The following is a 17,024-nucleotide window of genomic DNA, read 5'->3' as shown; positions in this document are numbered from 1 at the left end:
GCCTAACAAGCTTCTTGAAAAGCTAGCGCCATGGGTCCTGCACATTATGACAGCCACAGAGGATGAAAAAAAGAGTCAAAACGAAAAGGTTTTCTCTGCTATGCCTTCCAGCATCCATCTAGCATCCTCTATGGAAAGAGTTCAACAGTGCACCACTTGGCACTGGAGAAATAAAGGTTCTAGCTGAATAAATCAGGGCAAAGAAAGGTAGATTTGGAGCTGACAGGCAATGTAATAACTTGTGCACATGTTTTCCCCTATTATCTAAGATCATCTCATGTAGTCCCAGAAGGGCATGCAACATGCTAAGAAACACTGACAAGGAACATTGCATGTTAAATACAGTTTTAGGGCTTCCCTGATGGCTCAGCAGTTAAGAGTTCACCCCACAAGGCAGAGGACACTGGTTAAATCCCTTCTCTGGACAGATCCTTCATGCCACAGAGCAACTATGCCTGTGCACCACAACCACTGGGTCCACGCGCCATAGAGCCTGCGCTCCACAAAACACCACAATGAGAGGGCTGCACGCCGCACCGAACAGCAGACTCTGCTCTCTGCAAATAGAGAAAACCCGTGCACAGCAACCAAGACCCAGGGCAGCCAAAAACAACTAAATAAAAAAGAATTATTTATTAGTGAAGGTATCAGTCACTCAGTTGCATCCAGCTCTTTGTGATCCCGTGGACTGTACCTCGCCAGGCTCCTCTGTACATGGGATTCTCCAGACAAGAAATACTAGAGTGGGTTGCCATTTCCTTCTCCAGGGGATCTTCCCAGGGCTGGGATTGAACCCAGGTCTCCTGCATTGCATCTGAGCAACCAGGAAAGCCCTAAATAAAATTATAAATAAATAGTTTCACATTTATTATCACATGTCATCCTGATAATCTCTATGAGGTTTGATGATACTGATGGTCTAGAATTAATTTTATTTTATAGATTAGAAAACCAAAGCAGAGGCAACTCATTACCTAAGATCTCGCATTTAGCTACCAGAAAAAACTCCTCTTCTCTGATGTTCAAGATGGCTTCCTGCTAGATGCTTCACATCTTCTGAAGCAAAGAAATATAACGTGTGCTTCTTGGTTCTTTCAAAGAATTAACACTCTCAAAGTGTCTAGCTAATTCACCAAATTTCACATTATTTCAAATTAGAGAACAGTAACCTTGGGCTTCCTGGGTAGCTCAGTTGGTAAAGAATTTGCCTGCAATGAAAAGGAGATCCCGCTTCAATTCTTGGGTTGGGCAGTTCCCCTGGAGAAGGAATAGGCTCCCCACTCCAGCATTCTTGGGCTTTCCCAGTGGCTCAGACAGTAAAGAATCTGCCTGCAATGTGAGAGACCCGGGCTCAATCCCTGGGTTGGGAAGATCTCCTGGAGGAGGGCATGGCAACCCACTCCAGTACTCTTGCCTGGAGAATCCCATGGACAGAGGAGCCTGGTGGGCTGCAGTCCATGGGGTCGCAAAGAGTTGAACACAGCTGAGTGACTCAGCACAGCACACAACCTGCATCGAGTTGGCATAGACTATAACACTCGCATTAGATTTGAACTGATTATGAGAAAGCGCTCATTTGGATGAAAATTATCCTAGGGTGAGATTCTAGATTTCAATTTTAACCAATTTTTCACTGTGTGACTGAAGGCAAATCACACCCCCTCTTCTCTGCATTTCATTTTCTTCATCTGTAAAGGAGGAGGAGGGTATTTATAGATCCCCAAGCATCCTTATAATTGTATTACTTTGGAAGGAGGATCAATTATCAGAGTTTGGCCACATGCTTCGGGACATGTAGAACTTCATCAGCAATCATTTCACTCACTTCTTTCAAACTGCATAAACCTCATCCTTTCCAGATAAAATCTAAGCATCTCAGTGCAATACCCCAAGTTTTATATGAGTTGGCCCCTGTTTTTTTTTAATTCCAGCATCCATATCCCATCATTTAAAATTTTTGTATTCCTCCAGATACTCCACTGGCTCCATTTCTCATGGTTTTATTGCATATCCCCACATTAAAGTGCTCTATCCTCACATCTCCATTTGAATAGTTACTCCGTACTCTTCACCATTCAGCCTAGAGCCCATCTTCTCTAAGAAGCATGTCATGATCCCCTCAGCCTGGGCTAAGTGCTGTGTGCGATGCACTGCAATGCTCTGCAAGTTTTTCATAATTCTAAACATTTGTCTGTGGATATGTGGAAATTATTTAAATGTCCCACTTACAGTCTGAAGGCAGCAGTGAGAACAAACTATTTTAATCTGGATCACATTGTGTTAAAAATAAACTGAATGCTTAAAATCCTCACTCTGGTTGCTCATACCTTTTCTACTTCCTACTCCTTGAAGGAAGGACTTTGCAGAACTTTATTTGTATTTATACGTGCCCCAAAAAGTCTGTTAATGTTTGATCAAGAGTTATCCAACCCAGGTGTCAAATGATTTATTTCGACACGGTATTCAGCATCCTTGGCAAAAATCTCGGCATTTGTGGATCTAGGTGTTAATAGCACCATAATATCAAAGTGTCATTTCTGGTCTGGAAATGCTTCATTTCAGCCACAAATGAGTATTGTCAAAGGCGATTAACTGTGTCACCTTAATAGATGAGGCTGCTCTCCCTGCCTGCCCTTGCAGGGGTGCTCACCTAGAAGAAATGTTGCTTCGTAAAGGCATAGAAAGGTAAATGGGCACTCTGCTATGAAAAGAGTGAAGCAGACCATTAGCCTATTCGGCGTTCAGGGCATGGTTTTTAAGTTAAGTTGAAGTTCAGCAGTTTGGCATTTCTGATATTGCTTAACTACCTGGAAATTGAATTAGACCCAGGTGCTTTTTTCTTAGTGCCCCAGGAATTTCTTGGGTGAAAAAAGGGGGAAAAAAAAAAACCCAACAACAAACAGGGCTGCTCCCAAATCTTTCCATGTTGAATACCATTCAGAAATGGGTATTGCATGTATTATTTGCATTAATCAAATGCACTCATGTTACAAAGTTTAAGGTATGTAATTAAACAGACATAATTAGTAGAATATATTTTTCCTAGCCACACTCACCTCCCCTACAATACATACATCAAAAGCGAGTCTCATTTTCAAACTTTAATGATTTTAGTTTAATGATTCTATGGTATTTATCCATTGCTTGAATTCTGAGATATACAACTTGGTGTTTTTATTTAAAACTTAAGAGGATGTCTAGAGTGATAGGGAAATACAGAAAGATCTGTTGGATATGTGATTTACTTTTTATTTTAAGAAAAGTGAGAAAGTATAACCTGAGTTCCTGTAATAAAAATTGCATTTCCTAAATAAAGGCTTAGATCAAGAGTTAATGGACACAGTTATTGCCGTAAGCAATACTGTGATGTTGTGGAAATCAGGTGTATAATGGAATTTGGTGACTGATCATTATACTTCATCTTTTATAAAACATTCAGTCAAATGAAGGAGTAAGAACTCCAGACTGGATCCCTGAAGTCCCTTATAACTTAACTCTTCATTTTGTAGGCAAAGAAACTGCTATGCAGAGAAGTGATTTGAACTGTCTAATGTCAGATGAGCAAGCTCAGGATTTACACAGCGGTCTTCAAAATTCCATGTACATATACTTTTTGCTCTCTCTCTGTCTCATTTATAGGAAACTCAGTCCTTTCTATTAACTATTAACAAGAGATGAAATGCAAACATTATTATAAAACTTGAAGCATTATGCACAGGTGTAAACATTAATACAAAGAAAATAAAGTAATAAAGATAAAGTAAAACTGAACAAAGCAAGTGTAAAGTCAACATACAACAGGCTGATTACAAGATGTGATTCAATTGTTCAATTAACAAAAACTTGGCTCTGAGCACCTACTGGTTAAAAAAAAAGCTAAACTAAAAGCACTGCATTGCTTATAAAAATAAACCCCAAAAGAGTCAATGAAGGAAGCACTGAATTTTTTAGTACTTAGTATTAAGACATCTGCGATTTGCAGTCTGGCATTGTAAGGATACTAGAAGTCATCACTTGTGTTCTAACAAGAAAAAAAGTTGAACAAACTGAAAATCAACAACTCTTCTGAGGTCCAGCAATGACCTGATGCCACAAGGAAAACTGATGCCCCCCAAACTGGTGAATGTAGAGAATCAAAACTTACTAGAGTAAAAGTTTAAGAGTATAAATTTGCATAGGAACCATTACTGGAGTAGAGAAAGTGACACCATCAATTTCCCAATTGTGAGAGACTCAATGTGTGCAAGCTTGAGAGTTAAAAAAGAAACACCAGCAGTCCAGTCTCGGAAGAGTCCCTATACTGTTTTGAGTTTTACTCCATAAGCCTTACCAGGTTCTCATAGTAAAGATCTGAAAGATGAGGACATGAGTCATCATTTTGAATTACAACGTATTTTACCAGAGCCTAATCAACTTTGGGGAAGAGAATTAGACTTCAATTCCCACTAGACTTCCTATCATGATAAGGGGGTGGGAAGCATTTAAGGGGATTATAACCCAAGGGCAAAGGTACAAGTGTGTCCTCCTGCTACACACACACACACACACACACACCTGCCACATCAATAGAGCTTCTGTACAATAGGGGAGACAAAAATCAGGGACAGAGGAAATGTTAGTTTCTGATCTTTATAGTTATGTAAACAGTAAAAGCAGCCTAATTCCTAGCCAAATAAATAGAAATTCTCACACTATAGATTTACTTATCTCAGATCCTTTGGTCTAACATGTGTAACTTTCAACAAAAAAGTAAAAACAAAAATACAGTTTGAAAAGACAAGAAGAGTCAGCACCAAACTCAGATATGGTAGAGATAAAGAAATCATCATACTGGGAAGCTGAAAAAAATTTGACTAATATGCTAAGAGCTGTAATGGAAAAAGTATGCACCATGGAAAAACAGATGGATACTGACACTGAGACACAGAAAGCCTAAAACCGAATCAAAAGGAAACACCAGAAATAAAAAATACTGTCACATAAGGGAAGAGCACCTTTGATGAGTGCCTTAAGAGACTCAACATGTCAGAGGAAAGAATCAGTGAGCTTGAAGAAACTTCACCAGAAATTTCCCAAACTGAAATACAAAGAGGAATAAAAAAAAAAAAAATAAAAAATAAAAGAGAGAACCAAATAACCAAGGGCTAGGGAACAAATTACCAAAGGATAGAAACCAAGCCACAAATCTAGGAGGCTCAGAGAACATCAACAAGTATACGTACTAAAATAACCACATCTAGGCATATCATATTCATATTGCAATAAATCAAAGAGCAAATCTTGAAAGAAGCTAAAGGAAAGACAGAACAGAACTTTACCTATAGAGGAAAAAAGATAATAATTACTTTGGACCTTTCTTTAGAAGCCATGGAAATGAGAGGGTGGTGTTAAATATTTAAATTGAAAGAAAAAAAATCCAAAATTCAATATCCAGTAAAAGTATCCTTCAAAAGTGAAGAGGGAAATGAAGAGCTTTTCAGAAAACAAAAATTTAGAGGATTTGTCACCAGTAGACTTACCTTGGCAAGAAATGTTAAAAGAGGCTTTATAGAAATAAGGAAAATAACATAAGTCAGAAACTTGGATCTACATAAAAAAAGTAAAAGCACTGGAGAAGGAATAAATGAAGGTAAAATATTCTATTTTTTATTGTTCTTAGTTGAGCTAATATATTACAATTTGTTTAAAGAATAATAAGAAAGTATACCTTATGTGTAAGTGAAATAAATGCCATAAAATTTATAAGGGACAGGAATTCAGAATACTGTTACAAAGCACTTGCATTATACATAGAAGTGCTATAGTGTTACTGAAAGATGATAGTTGTAAATACAAACTAGAAAGTCAAGGGTAAGCACAAAACTAAGAAGTATAACTGATGTGATAAGAAAGGAGAAAAAAAGAGATTGCATAAGATATTTACTAAAACCAGAGATGGTGGAAAATAAGTGGAAAACAAAAAAGTAACAAAGGCAATGAATAGAAAACCATAAAAAAAAATAAAGCTGATATTATATAACTAAAAACTTTAAATATCAATGGAATAAACACACTGATTAAGAATCTCTCAGAATGGATTTTTTTAAAAAAATACAACTGCACATTATGTATAACAAAGTTTATTTTTTGAAACTTACTTTAAATATAAGACTCAAATGAACTAAAAAGTGAAGAGACGGATGAAGCTAAACCATTCTGATATTAATCAAAAGAAAGTGGCAGTAGGTATATTAATTTCAGACAAAGTGAACTCTGAGGCTCTGAACATTATCAAAGACAGGGGAACATTATACGATGATAAAGAGGTCAATTCTCCAAGAAGACAAAACAATCCTTAATATGTCTGCAGCCAATAGTACAGCATCAAAACATATAGGACAAAAACTGATAGAACTGTAAAGAAAAATAGATGAACTCTCTGTAGTCCTATAGTCAGAATTAAATACCTCTCTGTTGGTATTTGGCAGAATCAGTACACAGAATATATCAACAAGTATACAGAAGAGTTGAGCATCACTGATAATCAGCTTGAACTGACACCTACAGAACACTTCCTCCAACAGCAGCAGAACCCACTTTTTTTTTTCAGTTCACACAGAAAAGATTTCATCAACATAGGCCAGATTCAGTAGGCTATAAAACATAATTGAACACATTTAAGGGAATAGAAATTGCATAAAGCATGCTTTCAGACAATTATGTAAACTAGGAATTGAGTCACAAAGATAACTACAAAAACACTAAAATATTTGGAGATTAAACAGCACACTGAAATAACAAATGGATCAAAAAAGAAGTACTGAGAAAAATTTTTTAAATATTTTAAACAAGTGAAAATAAAATATAAATTATAAAAATTTGACAGCTACAGAGAAAGCAGAGCTTAGAAGAAAATTTATCCTTCATTCTGTTAATGTAGTGTTTCACATTTATTGGTCAGTATATATTGAACCACACTTTTTATCCCAGGGATAAATCCCACTTGATCATAGTGTATATCCTTTTAATCTGCTGCTGAATTCAGTTTGTTGGTATTTTGTTGAGGAAGAAAATGGCAACCCACTCCAGTACCCATGCTGGGAAAATCCCATGGACGGAGAAGCCTAGTAGGCTACAGTCCACGGGGTTGCAAAGAGTTGGACACAGCTGAGCAACTTCACTTTCACTTTCACTTTCTGAGTCTGTGTCTGCTATGGGTATTAGCCTGCAATTTTGTTTTCTTATACTTAGTTTTGTTTTGATGTTAGAGTAATACAAGTCTCATAGAATGAGTTTGGACGTGCCCCATTCCTTTCAATTTTTTGAAAGACTTTGATAAGGACTGGAATTAATTCTTTAAACATTTGATGTAATTCACCAGTAAAACCATCCAGTCCTGGGCTTTTATTATTGGGGGGTTTTTTGATCCTTTTCATTTCTGTGGCATTTTTTACAACCTGCCCCTCTTTCATTGCTGATTAATTTGGGTCTTCAACAAACATTTCCCCAAAGAAGACATACAAATGACCAACAGGATAATAAAAATACTCAAAATTGTTATCAGGGAAATGCAAATCAAAACCACAAAGAGATATCACTGCACATCTTTTAGGATGACTACTATTCAAAGAAATAAAAAGCATTGGAAAGGATTTGAAGAAATTGAAACCCTAGTAACCTGTTAGTGGGAATGTGAAATGGTGCAGCAGCTATGGAAAATAGCATAGAGCTTCCTCCAAAGAATTAAAATAAAACCATCACATGATCCAGCCATGTCACACCTGGTTATGTCATCAAAAAATTGAAACCAGAATCTCAAAGGGATATCTTCACTCCCATGATCATTACAGCTTTATTCACAATAGCAAAGATACAAAAACAACCTAAGTATTCATGAACAGATGAATGGATATATACAGACAACAGAATATTACTCAGCCATGAAAAATTCTGACTTTTGCTACAATATGAATGAACTTAGAGGACACAGTGCCAGTGAAATAAGTCAGTCGTGAAAGGACCAATATTGCGTTACTCCACTTCTATAAAGTATCTAAAACAGTGAAAACAGGAGCTGAGGATATAATAGTGGTTGCCAGGGCAAGGATTTGGGGGAAATGAGAAATTGTTGTTCAATAGGTATAGTTTCAGTTAGCCCACAAGAATAAGTGTTAGATATGTGCTGTACAACATACTGAATATAGCTAACAATATTGTATTATGCAATTCAAAATTTGTTAAGAGAATAGATCTCAGATAAATGTTCTTACTGTTAAATAAACAAAAAAGAGATACAAGGACACTTTGAGAGGTGTTAGATATGTCCATTACCTTGACTATATTGACAGTATAATTAGTGTTTGCATATAACTAAACCCCCCAACTATATATAACATATGTACAAACGTGTATTAATTACACATCAATAAAGCTGTTAAGAAAAGGAAGGCTATTTATAACATTAAATGCATACACTAGTAAAGAAAGATCTAAAATCAATATGCTAAGCTTCCACATTAGGAAACTATAAAGATGAATGACAAAATGTTTATCATGAGATATTAGACCATCTCTTACACCACCCTATAATCTTAATTCTAGCATCTCAAGATCTAGTCCCATAAAACTCTTTTTTTTCTGTTGGTGCATCCTGGCTAGGTCTGGATATATCCTCTTTCTTACCCTAACAGGGCCAAGACTTATCCAGCAAAATTATGTTGTGACATAATCCAGTTAATATTGGTCTGGAGGTCAAGAGGAAAGTTAGAGTAGACCCTTATATGTATTTCTTTTATGGTCCTGCTGGCAAAGTCCTCTGCAATTTTGTCATGAAAGAGTGCAACTCTTTCCTTAACAGACCATAGCAGATCATTTCTATAAATTTCTATAAGTCCAGAGCATTGTATGTCATCTGGAGATCCAAGATTTTGGGCTGCATTAACCGATATACTTCATCCTGTATCTTGAGAGCATCCTTGTCTTCCAAGTTAAGACCCTGATCCGATCCTGGCATAATAGACTTTCAGAACTAGAGATTAGCTTCCTCTAACATTCTGCTATTCTACTAATTAAGTCTTAGGCTTGACCCGAATTGTTTTCTGCTCTTTGCATGAGATGAAAGTTTCTCAATATCATGCTAACAACGTTTTCTGGATTCAGACTTAGTCCTTTATCTAATTCCATTGTCCTATACTTGCCCCCTCTGTCCTCCAATTTTTCAAATACCTGAGACAAGCACTTGCCAGCACATCTTCTTTCACTAATAGCTTATCCACTTTTACCACAATTGAAATTCCCTGTAAATGCACAACTATTGCTCAAGCTCTATGGTATTATACACCACGTATTCTATGCATATGTGCTATATGCTAAAGAACTATCCATTCTGCACGTGCCACTAGTGATGGGCTGATTATTGACAATTGTTGGGTCCAGCTTCAAAATCCTTTGTCAGAGCCTTATTCTTCTTGATACCACCTGCCTCAGGTCAGGTTTTGGGAGACAGATTCTAAGAAAATTTATGTGCAGGAAGTTTACCAGTAGATGATGAAAGTATGCTCAGACAGAAGTTAGGAGCAATGTATTCACAGCAAAAGTATCAGTTGATTCCATGAGGAGCACTAGAGTTGGGATGAGCTTTCAGCATTTTCATGCCTTAAGGCAATTTTTACCAGGCATTTTCACTCCCATAATGGCCAATCAGTAGAGTGTCCCTGGAGAATGGGTATGACCATGAAATCCCATCTCTTGGGCCGAGGGCAAATTCTCAGAGACAAATTCAACAGTCTGACACCCCTGCAGGTAGCTGGGAGAAGGAGTGTGCCAATCCTAGAGGGAGATCTCTACATAAACTCTAGACTCTTGTGTTAGATTCTTTACCATGCTTGTCTAAGTGACACAGTGTAAAAATTAGATTCTATTTGCATGTCCAAAATTTGTACTTTTGGACAAATAACTTGACATCTCCAGGAATCAAAATTTCCGTATGAAATATAGAAATGTTAATATCTTCTCTAACCTACTTCTCAGCACACTAATGCAGAGAAAAATGAAATCACAGAGCAAGGGTTTAAAAACTGTAAGATTACCTAAAGATGACTCATATAAGCTCCTAATTTTGCCTAAGCCTGAATCCATGCCCATTTCTCATGTCCTTAGATAACGCAGAGTCAAAAGTTGTTTTCTGGGTGAAATACGACGCACACAATTTTCCTTGAAGAGGATGTACATATTAGATGAGAAATCACGTTTTTTCATGCTGGTAAATATCAGCAGATATTTTACTCCTAATATATAAGGCAGATAGCAAGTGGAAGATATATATAAGTCCATGGACATAACCAGCCAAAGGATTCATGCTGGCAAGCAAACAACAGATTACAGCTTCTCTCTCACCCTCAGGGAAATGCTGAAACCACCTTTTGAGGAAATTACCAGGCAAGGCACTGTGACACATTGAACAAACATACACGAAAAAGAACTCTTCCCCCCGCCCTTGACTTAGAGGTGAAAACAAAACAAAACTTGGAGGTGTCCTCCTCCAAGCCACTCCAGGCCAGTAAAAAATAAGTAAAATAAAATGGTTCCATCCCAGGCCAAGTTATGCAAGTGTTAGATAGAGAGAACTCAGAACTCAGAACACCCACGCTACTTGGGTAGAATGCCAGCAAGGCAGACGGACCAGCTTGTGAAATATCTTCAGATGGTCCCAACAGTTATTGCATCTGTTTTTATGATGTGAATAAATGGGGGAAAAAAATGTTTTTGGCTTTGTATATTTTATTGGTTTTAGAATCAGGTTATGTCATTTAAAAATCTGTCTGTGGAAGGAACTTCACTTAATTAAATTCTCCCAATATGACTGGATTTAAGCTGCCAGTGTTGACTGGACTGAACTGATGTTGTTTACAAAAATCTTTGAGATTTGCTTTCAAGATCAGCTGTTCCTTTGGATGAAGGCTTTTTCTTACATCTCTGCTGGCCACCTTTTGATCTTGAAAGGGACTGGCCTGGGGAACAAAGTCATTTCTAGAGCATGACAGAGCAGTAAGACCGAAAAACGGATACTTACTGACATGGAACCTCTGATTAACTAGTGTTAACCTGTATTTATGTTAGGGCTTCTTGTTATGAGATACAATTGCATTTTTTTCCTTTTGCATTGAGTCCACTGTTACATCTGAATGAACACTCAAAGATACAGAAATGTACACTGGAAGATATTATTTGTAATGGATGTTTAGGTAGAATGGCACTGAACATAAACATCAAAAAGCTTGAGCAAAAGATTATACCCTACCCTTTATTAACCATGTGACTTTGTATCAATTACAAGCTCCCTGTAGTTAAATGAAGATAATATCTTTCATGTAGAAATTCTTGGAGAGAAAAAAATACAGTATTATTAATGCAGATGAAATAAAAAACACATTGAAATTATTAAAGGTGTTACATACTATGCTATCTAAAAATATAACTTTTCAAGAGTTTATACTAAAACCTTAAGAGATTTGTGCTGACAGAATGACTCCCACGTGTGATATGTATGTATTTAATAACATAATGATTTCACATAAATAAATGAACTGAAGGTTCTGTTTATGGAATTTTATGCCATATCAATAGCCATAAGCCCTTCATATATACAAGTATGATCAGAGGTGATAATTTTGATTGGAAAAATTAAACACAACAGGCAAGTAAACAAAGATGTCCAGAAAAATGTGTAAATTACAAAATTACCTTCAGGACATGATAGAATTAAAAATCCTTTATTGATAAAAATTATGATTGCCTAGTAACTTTGATGGTGTGCATACTGATTTTTTATTAAGAAAAAATGACAGCAAATTCTTAAACTCTTTCAATCATCTGGTTTAAATGGAATGAATCTGTCTGAAGGAAGCGTTTGTCAAAATTTTAAAGATAAATTACCAAGCTTATCGAAAGAATGACTTTTGTAAGAAATGATAAATTATAACAACAAGTAATCAATATAGGGATTCTGTTAATTACATTCAAATTATTCATATGTCTAAAAGTTGACCCACATTTTAAGATAAATAATCATAATAAATCTGGCATAATGTATATTTTAGGTAATTTTTTAGAATATCAGTGATGGGGAATGCAGAATAAAATTTATTCACATATGACACCATATTTGAACTTAGCATAACTAAGGCTGAGACAGGATAAAATTCACCATTTATTGGTGACTTATTGTGTGGAAAGGATTTGACATCCATGATCTAAGTGAATCCTTGTAACAGCTTATGATGTAGGAATCATTATCCTAGTCTTACTGATGAAGACAGTCAGACGAAACAACTAATTCAAGATCACTCAGCCAGTAGACAGGAAGCAAGAAACTCAAACTCATATCTATTTAGCACCAAAGTTCATGGTCATAGCCATTACTCTATTCAGCCTTGGAATTCAGGGGACTTGAATTTTAAGAGTGAAAAGACTCAGCTGTTTCAATGAGAGAGGTGTGGGCTGAGGTGTAAATGCTCTATCTGTGCCACTTGATGCCGAGTTTTGTGTCTCTCTCCATGTTTGTTGGATTGAACTAGGACTGTAGAGGTAATTTAGAATGTTATGAGCTGATGGTTAAACCACAAAAGCTACAAATATCCTAGAGGGACTCATATACTTTACTCAGACTTATGTTAGTGAGGAACCATCTGGCACATGTTGGTAAAATCCATGGTGAAACCAGATTACCCACGTGAAATATTTTAACCAGATGTTTATTGGTGAGTTATTTGGAATGTCAAACTTAGTAAGTTAAGAATTTTTGTTGTTGTTGTTTTTTGGCCACGCCATATGGCATGTTGGAGTTAGTTCCCTGGCCAGGGATCAAACCCGCTCTCCCAATGGTGGAGGTACAGAGTCCTAACCACTGGACTACCAGAGAAGTCCCAGTAAGTTATTTATTTTTTTTACACTGATTCTACAATTCAGGGTTCAGTCATTGCAGACACTGGAAACACTAACAGAGCAAGATCTAGTCAAGCCAGCTGGGCCTTTCATATTACTCAGACCCATTGGTAAAAGGACAGACGTTCAGGATTTCAGAAAACTGAGACAGAAAGAACAGAAAGGACCCAGGTTCAAAGCACTGTCTCTTCAGTTGCTCTATTCAACAATACAGTCAATAACGACAGTCAGAGCATCAGAGCTTACGAAGTCCAGGGGACTTCTCTGGTAACGAGCCTGCCTACCAACGCAGGTAGACACAAGAGATGCAGGTTTGAATCCTGGGTGGGGAAGAGCCCCTGGAAAGGGAAGTGACAACCCGCTCCAGGATTCTTGTTTGGAAAACTCCATAGACAGAGGAGCCTGGTGGGCTACTGTCCCTGGGGTTTTGAAGAGTGGGACAAGGCTGAGCAAACATGAGCACACATGTGCCCACACACATACACATATGCGCGTGCACACGAGGTCCAGGCACTGTGCCCAGTATTTTAATATATTGGCTTACTAAAATCTTACGATGTCGGGACTATTGTTACTCCATTTTACAGTTGAAGGAACAGTTGCAGAGCTTGCACAATTCATTCAGTCACGAGGTCAGTGAGGTCGAGATTCAAACATAAGCCCCACTGTGGGTCAGCGCCTGAGCTTTCAACCACTGCATCATTTTATTTTTTGAAATTTATAAACATTATGTGAAATATTATTGCGATTCTGCTCTTGCTAATGTTTCTCTTTTCTATCACTATCTTATGTGATCATCACAGCAACCTTGTCGAGGAGGTATCATCAATTGCATACAGCAGACAAGGAAGCTGAGGGTCATAGGACTGAATATATCCATATATATCACCGATGTCTGATTTCCCATAGAAAGATATCAGGCAATGAAAGTCTGTCTTTTCCAAACAAATTTCCATGTTTTTTCCTTTGTAGAAAAAATATACACATACCATACACAGAACTTTATTTTTGATACATTTTTATAAGCTATACATTATAATTATGTAAATGAAATTGTCATCAATTTTAATCATGCTTAAAATGCTCACCTTTTTTATATAGGGAAAAGAGGAATAAATACTCATTAACACTGAAGGCCTCAAGAACTTAAATTTTACTTTGAGATAGGAAATTGATATAAAAACAAGGATGCATTAATTACACTATCACTCTTCTCCATTAAAAAATAATTTGCACAAGTAATCATCTTTAAAGCCAAAAGGAATTTTACAGGAAAAATAAATTATGTAGTATTTAGACTTTTAAAAGCATCAAGCCTTACCAAGTACATAGGTAGGTATGAACTCTCCTCTTTGCCGTGGGAACCTCCTCTTTGGCCTGCTAGGTTTCTGGAGGATTAAGGGGGTGGGCAGTGGCAGAAAAAGTTGATTATATTTTGTGTATTTGCTTATGTACATCCTTACATATTTACGAAGAGGCATTTATTGAAATACATATTTTGCAGGATTCTTTTATTGTAACAACTAAATAAACTTTGTGTCCTAAGACCTTTCATTATAGTGAATACTCCAAACTTCAGCTCCCTTCATGCACTCCTTCCTTCCAGGCCAACCTGGAACTGTTTAGGTTGTATCTGTATTTGTGTGTGTTAGTCACTCAATTGTGTGCAACTGCTTGCAACCCCATGGACCACAGCCCACCAGGCCCCTCTGTCCATGGAATTCTCCAGTAAGAATACTGGAGTGGGTAGTCATTCTCTTTTCCAGGGGATCTTCCAGACCCAGGGATCAAACCCAGGTCTCCTGCATTGCAGGCAGATTCTTTATGATCTAACTATATTTGTTTAATTAAAAATAAATGCTCGGGCCTGGTGCACTGGGAAGACCCAGAGGGATCGGGTAGAGAGGGAGGTGGGAGGGGGGATCGGGATGGGGAATACATGTAAATCCATGGCTGATTCGTGTCAATGTATGACAAAAACCACTACAATATTGTAAAGTAATTAGCCTCCAACTAATAAAAATAAATGAAAAAAAAATTAATATCTCTGTACAACTTCATAGTTATCCTGGTCAGGGACTGGCAGAACTAGTAATTTTTAAAAAGTCAGAGGATACATTCCTTTATTCAAAGTAACATCAGTCTCTTTCACCCAATTCAGTTAATTAGGTCACTACCCCTTGACTTATACTGCTTTAAATCCAAGAAAACTCAGAGACATGACTACTATTAACAAGAGCAGAAAAAATAGTGCCAAATATAATATTCTAATATTAATGATAGTATTTAATATGTAGCCTTTTATATGGGCCGAGTTTAATGCTAAGGGCTTCATATCTCCCTTTTCATGCTAAATATAAGCCCAAGAGGTAGATACTACTATTAATAACTCTGATAATGACATTGGTATTGGGAAAGAATGAGTAATTGACTCAGATACATTGTCACTGAATGTCTACATTCTGATCCAGACTTGTTGATTTTCCAAATTATTTTTCTGCAAACTATAAACTGACACCTTTTATTCTTTCCCAAATAGTTACAGAACATACACATACATACACATATGTTACAATAATAGCATAACTTTTAGGAGGAAGCCTAGTTCTAGTAACTTGTTCTTAGTTTAGTTGCTAAGTCATGTCCAACTCTTTTGTGACCCCATGGACTATAGCTTGCCAGGCTCCTCTGTCCATGGGATTTCTCAGGCGACAATACTGGAGTGGGTTGCCGTTTCCTTCTTCAAGGGATATTCCCAAACCATGGATCTAACCCAAGTCTCCTGCATTGCAGGTGGATTCTCTACCACTGACGAACCTGGGAAGCTCAGCAGTAGAGTGTCTTATTAAAATCAGGAACATGACTTAAGATTTTTATGGATCTACCATTAAGCTATGTTTTTGAGATTGCATACAACATGCTCAGCAAAAGCAAAAAGTGATCAAAATAAAAAGGATAAAATTTCTAAAGGAGATAAAAATCATTATTCTTTACAGATGATATGCATATCTGTCTGCCAGGAAAACCATAGAGAAGGAACTAAAGTTATATTCAAAAGTAGCTGGTACATTACAGAGCTCAGTTATGAAATAACTGTATAGAATCCATAGAAACTTATAGGACATCACTGGAATAAAGCAAAGAAAAGTATTAGAATCCTTATTATGTTAAAAAAAAAAAAAAGAATGTTGAGGTAAAATGCAGTTGTATATCATTAATTCTACCTTGTTTAAATTAACTTTTATTCATTTTTCAATTCATCTAATAACAGTTATTTTTAGAAAACTGTCTTCATCACAGATACTAAAATCCTGAAATATCTGTGCTTCCCCATAATCAACCTTTGAAGTCTTAGTCTTAAAAGTATAAAGATCTCAGATGGTTGAAATTGAAACAAGTCAGGTAAGCTGAATTATTTACTTTCTGTGGCTGTGAATCAAGTGAATCATCCAATGAGTGGATGTTTCCTTGAGTGTTACAACTTTGGATTTCACAAGCAGTTCCCCATGGGGTCCAATCTATTGGCAAGGCATCACAGGAAGAAGGGCAGGCATTTCATTATCCAAACAGCGGTTTGAAATGGAAGTTCTTCATGCTTCTCAGTGGGAGGTGCACCCACCAGTAAAGTGATGCCAAGAGATGAGGTTGGATAGGAGTATGGGGCAGTCTGACATAAACAGGGTAAGTAACTACGGGTCCCCAGTAAATATGTTCATTGTGTCCCCAGTACTTCTAAAGGCTAGAAAACATGTTTTCTTTCTATCAAAGGAGATAGAAACCTCCTTGACACAAAAGAAGATATAGAGTTTATTTTGTTTTGTCTGCTTTCTTCTCCATTCTTTTCTTCTTGTATGAAATGAAGGTGCTCTGGAAGCTGGGAGCATCCAAAACTTAAGTGGGACTTCAAGTATCTGAATGGCATTCAATGACTGCTTTGTATCAAACCTACTACCACTCAATGAATATGTGAAGTTTACCAATGGCCCTAAATCAGATTGATCTGAACCAGTCTCAACTCTGTCACATTTTGACTGTTTGAACTGAAGCACAATCCACAGTAAATATTTTTATAGCATTATTAAGCATTCCATGACTTCTCTTAT

The sequence above is a fragment of the Dama dama genome, chromosome 4, assembly GCF_033118175.1.
Source record: "Dama dama isolate Ldn47 chromosome 4, ASM3311817v1, whole genome shotgun sequence".
Lineage (NCBI taxonomy): Eukaryota > Metazoa > Chordata > Mammalia > Artiodactyla > Cervidae > Dama > Dama dama.
The sequence above is the reverse complement of the archived record's forward strand: the minus strand, read 5'-3'. Positions refer to the sequence as shown.